The sequence below is a fragment of the Phyllobates terribilis genome, unplaced genomic scaffold (genome assembly GCF_046119375.1).
Source record: "Phyllobates terribilis strain yellow unplaced genomic scaffold, ASM4611937v1 Scaffold_2__4_contigs__length_985480577, whole genome shotgun sequence".
NCBI classification, from domain to species: domain Eukaryota; kingdom Metazoa; phylum Chordata; class Amphibia; order Anura; family Dendrobatidae; genus Phyllobates; species Phyllobates terribilis.
The window spans coordinates 95642154-95651649 of NW_027362762.1; the positions used below are offsets into that span (position 1 = coordinate 95642154).

General features: G+C 48.1%; 1 protein-coding gene across 1 annotated transcript in view; it reads right to left on the reverse strand.

Moving 5' to 3' along the window:
* Nucleotides 1-8022, reverse strand: part of ZMYM2 (zinc finger MYM-type containing 2) — a 72660-nt gene extending 64638 nt beyond the window's left edge. Inside the window, exon 1 of the mRNA XM_073662406.1 lies at nucleotides 7877-8022. The gene's annotated coding sequence lies outside the window, so the exon portion shown is untranslated. The remainder of the gene's footprint in view (nucleotides 1-7876) is intronic.
* Between the last annotated feature and the right edge of the window lie 1474 nt (nucleotides 8023-9496).

A 9496-nucleotide genomic window follows, 5' to 3' on the forward strand; every position in this document is an offset into this window, starting at 1 on the left:
TTGTACATGTCAAATCCATCTCTCCCCCGACATCATCTGTCAATAAAGAGTTGGGAGGCTCCAATACACATTAGGCCATCAGTGGATACAGCTGACATCAGCAGGTCCGAATGACAGTAATCTAATGTGTATAGGGGCCTTTATATCTTTTTATGCACAAAAGCAGTAGAAAAAATGTAGAATAGTCACAGCAATTCCTTCATTGTTTCCTTTTCTGCACATGTTGTCTCATTTACAACTGAACCTAAGAAATAATTAATTTTCTATGCCCCGAGAAGATCAGCCATGCGCTCCCTCCTCTCCACTGTCCACTGTGTGGCTGCAAAGCAAGTGGCTGCAGCAAAATCCTACCCCCTCCCTCTGCACTGTCTGCATTAGGACGAAGGATTGCCAAGCACCTCCTCCATGGCAAATGGGTGGGCTTTACTTGCCACTAGCAGAAAATGCAACCCCCAGTCGTGATCATACAGAAAACACTGCAGACTAACAGTGAGGACTATATTTCTTCTTTAATGCTGGGCTCAGTGCTTCATTAATCACACTATATGCAGTGAGCTCAGGTGAAGCCTTTCTCGGTGCTAGCAGGCGTCCGGCATGGTATGTCTTACATATCTGTCTATGCAGTAGGGCCCCAGGCTACAAAAATCACATCATTGCCTCTATGATTAATTTAGTCACAATCCGGAGCCCACTTCTGAGGTTTTTATTTTTGCAGGCTGACTGGGTTGGTGGTCTCTATCATAGTTCTGGCAGAGCTACCATGTACTGTCACAGCACAGCACATAACGCGGCAGAAAACTAGGCGACATGAAGATCAGCTGGTTTTTCAAGTCGACTAAAGCTAATGCAAGAATGCATTATTAATGGTCGCCTATTGGCAGCGCTGTCATTAACAACTAAAATTGCTTTGAGCTGCAGTAAATTTGGTTTTCGGCCACAAATAGTGGCTCCAGCCACGATTCAGTAATACGACCCATGCAGAATTTATCATTCAGATAACCGTTGTTAATGGGATATTTCCAAAAATGCATAGTAGATGTTGTTTCCACTAATGGGGCCAGTAATGATCTTGAGAACGGCGCCCCCATGATGCGCTGCTTTCTGAAGAGGTGGTCAGAATTGCCATACACAAATGTAAACTGACCATTTTCCACTGACTGCGGTACGTCAGGCCCATTCTTGAGGTAGATGCAGGTTGCATTGGTGGGATCAACATCTATGGATGGCATAAATATACTAGATGGGAATACCCCTTTAAAGTCTGGCTAAATTTTCATTGCTTAGAGTAGTCGCCTCAAAAGCTGGGACAAAGTGCATCAATGTAGGAGGGCAGATAAGCTCAGACATACTTTGCATGTCAGCTCCACAGCAGGGAGAGTACTGGGCATCTCCAGGGTCACAAATGCATGAAATTTTAATATCAGTCAGTGAAATAGTGATTTGAATAGGAGGTGGATGTGTAGTACCCATCCGCAGCCACTATCAGAAGATGGAGCAGCTCCACAATTGAGCATTTCCGGCCGGCAACCGCCGGCACCGATAACAGCTGGCTGGAGGGGATGCTGGGTGTCGGACCCCGACTGATCAGACATTGATGAAAGATCCCAAGGATAGGCTATCAGTGATAAAGTAGTGGACAACTTCTTTAATCAAGGGACAGTAGGAGGCCTTAGAACAAGGTTTATTGTGGTGGCACATATTTAAGTCCCTTAGGCCACTGCCGTTATTGCTGTAGTAGCCATAAAGCATCCAAGACCCAATCTAAGGGGGTTTTCCGGTTTAGGAAAATCCCGGTCCTATGGTTGCCGTTTTTTTGTTTTGTTTTTTTTTTTTAAAACAAAATACTCCCAATGTCTTTTATTGTCTGCAGCGATGATGTCACAGAAAGCACTGCAGCCAATCAGTGATCTCAGCAGCTCTAACCAAGTTGACGACACAAGTCAGCTGAGCTCACCGATTGGCGGCAGTGTCGTCGTCATGATATAACTGCAGCAAACAATAACGTACACTAGGAGAAGCAAAAGACTCAGTACTAAACCTGGGGAGGGATGAAGAAAAAAAAACTGAATGGGGGAGACCTGGAGGCTTTTCCCGAAACCGGAAAACCTTAATAAGAAAATTTTCCCTCTGCAAATTTTTGTCTCATTCCTTTCCATATGTTAAAGAAAGCCATCACACCGGGGAACCTTCCTGCCTTTCTATTAGTTTGAGTGGAGAGTGTTTGTCAGGCAATCCCCACATGTTCTGACAGACGCAAAACGCACGGGGACTCCAACATGTCACTCGAGCACCCGCGATATTCGGTGCAAACCCGAGCACTTGCACTCATCCCTATTCATCATTATTGCATTGTTAGTAGCTTGTCTATTACATCAGCTATTTAGTCTATTGAGCCTTCAGTATTCTCTTGTCTTAGTCCTGTGAGGGCCCATTATTCTGTACGGAGGACTATGTGGTGGCCATTATTCTGTACGGAGGCCTATGTGGTGGCCATTATTCTGTATGGAGTATTATGTGGGGCCATTATTCTGTACGGAGGACTATGTGGTGGCCATTATTCTGTACGGAGGCCTATGTGGTGGCCATTATTCTGTATGGAGTATTATGTGGGGCCATTATTCTGTACGGAGGACTATGTGGTGGCCATTATTCTGTACGGAGGCCTATGTGGTGGCCATTATTCTGTACGGAGGCCTATGTGGTGGCCATTATTCTGTACGGAGGCCTATGTTGGGCCATTATTCTGTACGGAGGTCTACGTGGTGGCCAATATTCTGTACGGAGGACTATGTGGGGCCCATTATTTTGTACGGAGGACTATGTGGGGCCCTATTATTCCGTATGAAGGATTTTGTGAGGCCCATTATACACTATACTGGTAGGCCCGTGACTTTGTCCAAGATTTTCATTTTGGCCCTCTGAGTTTCACATCCCTGTCTTAGGGTGACCAATCAAAAACCGCCAACTCAGCTCCGATGATGTAAAGCTAATTAATACTTTTATAAAAGATCTCTGTGTAAGGTATAGTCTTATGATTTCTTAGCATATTGACATGTCTACGTTTTTTCAGATATGCCTCGTTCTTGCATTAACAAAAGTAGACAGTTTTTGCTACATATGCGGAGAAGTCACAAAGGCGAAACTTGACTACCATGATAAGGAAAGCCTACAACCTGTATTTTGGCAGAATAGAAGGAGATCAGGACAAGAGTTGGGCTCTAGACATATGCTGCAATAGATGTGCATCACATCTTACCCAGTGGTTGCATGGGAAGAGGCAATCTATGCCTTTTGCAGTCCCAATGATCTGGAGAGAACCAACCGATCACACTACTACTTGCTATTTCTGCATGGTGTCCATCCCATTAGGAAGAGTTTCAAGGAAGAAGAAGTGGACTTTACAGTATCCAAACACTCCATCTGCAATACACCCAGTACCATATACAGAAGAACTGCTGGTTCCAAAACAACTGAAACATTTTCAGTCGAGTCAAGTGAGGAAGAAGAGGGCGCTTGGTGTCAAAGCATCTTCCTCTCAGGACCCAGACTTTCTCAGTAACCTCAACTGAACCACACCTTATAACACAAAGTGAACTGAACCATCTTATTAGAGATTTTTTGGATCTGCCTAAGAGTAAGGCTATGTGCCCACGATGCAGAAATGCTCCGGATTTTTCCTGAGCGTTTCTGCATCTCCCTGGCAGAAAAAAACGCATGCGGATTGTACATGCGTTTTTCCTGCCAGGGACATGCGGATGTGAAGGGTTCTTCACATGCATTTTCGCATGCGGTTTGTCAAGCGCTTTCCAAGCGATTTTAGCATCACTTGGAAAGTGCTTGACAACTTGGTCACACTATATAAATCCATGCAACCGGCATAGATTTATATAGTGTGACCGAAAGAATGGCAAAAAATAAATATATACTTACCTTCTGATGGCCCCCAATGTCTTTATCCGATGCGTCCAGGCTTGCCGGCAGCTCACGGTAGACTAAAGGACCATCGCAAGCTGCTGGCAAGCCAGGATGCATCACTGTGGAGACCGGGGGCCATCAGAAGGTAGGTATAAATTTATAATTTTTATTTTATTATTTTTTTTACAGGTACTATAGTACCCGAGTCTGGAGGAGAGTCTCCTCTTCTCCAAACCCGGGTACCATCCGCACATTGAAACGCATGGAATCCGCATGTACAGATCCAGTGATGCGGATTACATGCGTTCCAATGCAAGTCAATGGCGGCGAAAACGCCAGATTTGAATTCAGGAGGTCAAAATCATTAAGAAAACGCTCATTTCATTACTGAACCCGACAACTTTAGAAAATATGTAGAACAGTGTTCCAGTTATTGAAATCCATGCACAGGCCAGGTGTAGAGAGTACAATGAGTAGAAACACAGGCCTGGCTGCTTTTATGGTCTTCTCTCACCCCATTCTGCTACTGCTTCTAATCATGTCACGCTGCTAATGCTTTTAAATATCTGAGAAATTTTACACCGATTTTTAGGTTATTGTCTATGAGGGTTTATATTTAGTGATCTCGCAGTAAGAAAAATGCATATATATCTGCAAACAGGGTGGTAGAGTCTGAATAAAATGGACCGACTCTTAAAATATATAATAAATTGGGTACAGTAGTACAATGCAGGATGTGCTGTAAATGTTTTCTTAAGAATTTGGGAAAGTTATGAAATGTCCTATAAATGTCTGTTCTGTTTCTGGTCAAAGGGTCTAGACTTCTAGCTGAGATGAATCTGTGCTGCACTTTATGTACACGCTCAGTAGTGAGGCAGGACTGTGGAATTAGGACCCATACAAGTCTATGGGCGCGCCTGAAACATCGGACTGCACTAGGTCGAATGTCATCCGAGTGCAGTCCGATTACTGCGTACGCTGGCAATGGAAGACACAAATTACTTTCTCCATCTCTGCCGCACCTTTGCTGCGAATCACTCATGCAAGAGGATCGGAGCAAAATGCACTGACACTTGGATAAATCTCTGACAGAGTTTGAGCCGAGTGTCATTTGCATTATCAGCCCGATTCTCTCGCACAAGAGAAAATAAGCGCGCGTGACCTCGGCCTTAGGCTGCGTTCATATATAGCGATTTTACTTGCCACAAGTGAAAAAAAAACGCATGTGCAGCATTTGGATGCAGAATAAGGGGCCATTTGGACCAGTGGTTCCCAAACTCCAGTCCTCACAGCCCCCACGAGTCATGTTCTCAGTATTTTCTTAGTATTGCACAGGTGATGAAAGTATCATCAAGACATCAGGAATTCTCTCATCTGTGCAATACTATGGAAATCCTGAGAACATGACTTGTGGGGGCAGTGAGGGCTGGAGTTTGGGAAACACTGATTTAGACGAACCAATAATTGGAATAAGCATTTGTTAGAACACTAATAATCACCTTGTGTGAACATGGCGGCAATTACCAGGCAAACGAGCAAAACTCTAATTTGTAAGATAATTGGATCGTTCGTGCAGACATTAATACAATCACCATCGGCAGAACAGTGTCTTATAAATGGTTGGTGACCCGCCGATAACAATAAGTGCACAGTTACAATTCTTAGAAAACAATTTTGAGAAACTGCAGTTTCCCTCACAAACAGACCAGAACTGATATCCATACAACGGCTGCCTATGGAGGGTCATGTGACCAGACCATCAACCTCCTCCAATGTAAGAGCAGCTTTACGAGAGGTTTTACAATTAGACGAGTTTGATTGACTGGTCTGGTCACATGACCCTCCATAGGCAGCCACTGAATGACCAGTCTGAGGAAAGCTGCACTAACAAGAGAAAGGGACGGCAACCTCTTTAAATGATAAGTCGGAAGTCATTTTACAGCTACGAGCAAGTGTGAATGGGCCTTAAAGGGACTGTCAGGACAGAATGACTGTTCAAACCAAACCACCTTCCCACCTGCTTGTTTTCCCTCTATCTCTACCCCTTATATGATCGACAGCTCTGGCTTCATAGAGCCAAAGAAGGGTGGAGATAGATGGAAAACAAGCAGGTGGGACAGTGTATATAAATGATCGGCCCCCACCATGAAGCACTGAGCGCCTGTGCTTGGTTTGAACAGTCATCCTGGACTGACAGTCCTTTTAAAGTGAACCTGCCAGCTGATACATGCTGCCCACGGATTGTGCAGCATGTATCGGGCACGGGCTGTGATATCTCAGCCAGGTATGTTTGATTTTGCAACGTTAATGCATTTGATAAAAACTAGTTAAAAGCAGCCAGGGACTGAGACCGCGAGTTAGACTAGTCAGAAAGGTGGGTCCTTGATGACTTCTCTCTGCCTGCTGCCCTGGATTGACAGGGTGTATGGGCAGAGACTATCAGTCACTGGCAGTGGGAAGCCACCTGGGACCCACATATCCGAACAGTCTACAGCACACCGAACAGTCTACAGCACACCGAACAGTCTACAGCACACCGAACAGTCTACAGCACACCGAACAGTCTACAGCACACCTCGGTCCTCTGGGTCGGCCGGTATGGATCAGCTGACAGGTTCTCTTTAATTTATTATTTGCGGCTTTCCTGAATTTCACTTTTTTGTGCTACTGTACCACACACACAGCACCTTAGTGGAGTACAAAATCTTTTTTTTCTCTGATATTGAAACATAACATTTATAGAAAGGAATATCTAACTCTAAAGTAGCAAAAGAGAGAAAAAAAATGTATCTTTGAATTTACTAATTTGGCACAAAGACAATTTTTTTTTAATAAAACCTATAAATTGGGGCCATAATGTGCCATGCCACAAAATTTATATCCAAATCTATCAAACATCACAAGCAAGGCCTCATACACTAAACTAAAGTGTTTGTTTCTGTGCAATCCAAAAGGGTTAAACAAGTAAGCTGCAGCTCAGCACTCAGTCAGGTTGATAGGCCGCGGCTTGCACAGTGATATCGTGCCCTGTTCACACTGCAGCGCAGGCCCAGCAGCAGCCCTGGGCTGAGATAACATCAGGCCATAAAGGAGGAGGAGCAGATCCTGCGTTCTTGCCCCTCGCGTTGCATTGTGCGCAGCATTCTGCTGGGAGCCACCTGGCGGCCGGAGGCGGTAGTGCAGCTGTGCTCCGTGCAGCGCCGCCCCCTCCCGGCCATCAGGTTCCAATCGCCGCACTCACAGCAGACGAGGATTTCCTCACACAATACCACGGGCAGCAACTGTGAAGTGCGGCCTAGTGAGCGGAGGCAGCACGACTGCGGCCTCATTGTACGCGGCCGGGGAGGGGGGATACACACATACAGTATATACACGTCTGCTGCCTGTATACCGCTCACACACGTCTGCTGCCTGTATACCCCTCACACACACACACACGTCTGCTGCCTGTATACCCCTCACACACACACACGTCTGCTGCCTGTATACCCCTCACACACACACACGTCTGCTGCCTGTATACCCCTCACACACACACACGTCTGCTGCCTGTATACCCCTCACACACGACGCTCGCCACCGACCCTTCTCCCCGCCGGCCTTTGTATGAGGGGATTGCTGCCCTGAGGGGATTTTTCCGCCCCGGCGCTGTCTCTCCCGTCCGCCATTAGCACAATCCCGGCAGCACCGGCACACCCGAGGTGACCCGAGCAGGGTACCCGCCTCAGGGCGACACAATGCCGCCCGCCGGGCACCGCGGTGACAGCAAGGGGAGCAGCGCCATTACCGGGCACAGAACGGCCCCGCCGTACACAACACGGGGGGCAAATATCACATCCCCTCCGCCAGGTGGCGTATGAGAGCGCCTCCACATGTGAGAGGGGTAAAGAAGAGCGCGGCCACAGACCGTACACGTCCGCCCACCCTCTTATCCCGCCCCGCCAGCGCTCTGCTCACTTACCGGTAGCGGGAGATGAGAATAGGCCCCCGGCCGCAGCGATCCTTCCCCCCGTAACCCAACTCTCCCCGTCCAGTCCCGGAGCATAAGGGGGGCGGAGTCACAGAGTGGAGAAGGCGCGGCCTGAGCCAGCGACAGTCCCCGCCTCCTTAACCGCTCTGATTGGATGAAGCCGTTCAGGAGGGCGGATCGGATTGGCAGAGGCAGACGTCAATCACTGAAATGTTTTCCCGCCTCCCTCTCTCTAGTGTTCGGCTGGAGGGCGGGGCCTCGATAAACTTGATGAAGGCGAAGCACCGCCCATGCGTTGCAGTTAGTCTATGAAGGTGGGGGAGGGGAGAGGCGAATGTGCAGTCGGAGCAGTTAGGGGGAGGAGCTTACTCTGGGGGTGGGCGTGTCCCGGAGCTATGCTGCAAGCTGCGCTGTGTGAGGAGAGAGGCTGCTCCGTGTCGCCAGAGCCTCGCACACCCTTTCAGTGCCGGCGCGCAGCATTTCTTCGTTTTTTTTTACGCAAGTGAGAGAACGTGTACAAGCGGGAAACAGTCAGTAATTCCCGGAGTGACGGGATGATGTAAACATGGCGGCCACGGTGTGGTGGCTTCTTCCTGCGTGTACACACCGTGTACGTGCGCTGCTCGGCGCCTGCAGTGGCGCACACAGCTCTCCCCTCCCCCAGCCGCCACGCTTCACCTCACAGCTCGGATACGCACTGCTCGGCAGCACAGCCCTCGCTCCCTGCTGGGTCCCCCTCCCCCACACGGATGACCCAGTCCTAGGCTGCCGGCCACCATTTTGTCACTAGGCAGGCGCACGGAGACGTGACGGACGTGATGCATGTAAATGAGCCGAGGTGTGAGCGGCTGAGGGGGCGCTGTGCTCAGGGCTGGCGCGGATTCCTGTCAGCAGCACACGTTATGGCTGAGGAGCCTCAGAGCCGCGCAGCTCCACACACCGAGCACAGCGCGGCCGCCATGACAGGAGCAAAATGGCGGCCGACGGCTCCTCACAACCACAGCGCGCAGCGTCGGCTGACGATCGCTGGAAAATCGTCAGGGAAAAAAAATAGTTTTCTGCTGGATAGTGTAGACGAGTGCAGACGGGATGAGGGACTCAGATCAGAGTACTCTGATATCACTGTGTGGTGATGGAAATGGCTGAAACCTAGGGCCCCACAGGGACAAGGGGCGCAGCTTTGAGGCTTCAGTGTCACATTTTACACTATATATACATGTATAGCACAATGGAATATGGCGCCGAGGTCAGCTCCATTAGCGACAGGCGTCACTAGGGATGAGCGCAGCTGTGAATGTTCAAGTTTCAGCAAACTTTAGTCCAAAGTCCAGTCGGTTCAGGTACCAGAACTGTATCCGAACCCCATAGAAGCCAATGGGGATCTGAACTTTGGTGCTGTAAGACGGTCATAGTAACGGCTAGGGGGCTGCAGAAGTCTGTCTTTTTTTCCCTTTTTCTCTCTTTTTTTCTTCCATTCTCTCCTCTCTCGTTCGTTTGCTCTCTTTCTCTGTTTTTCTCTTTCATTTTTTTCTTTCCTCTTTTTCTCCTTTTTTTTGATCGTTTGCTCTCTCTTTCGCTGTTTTTCTTTTGTTTTTTCTTTCCTCTTGTTCT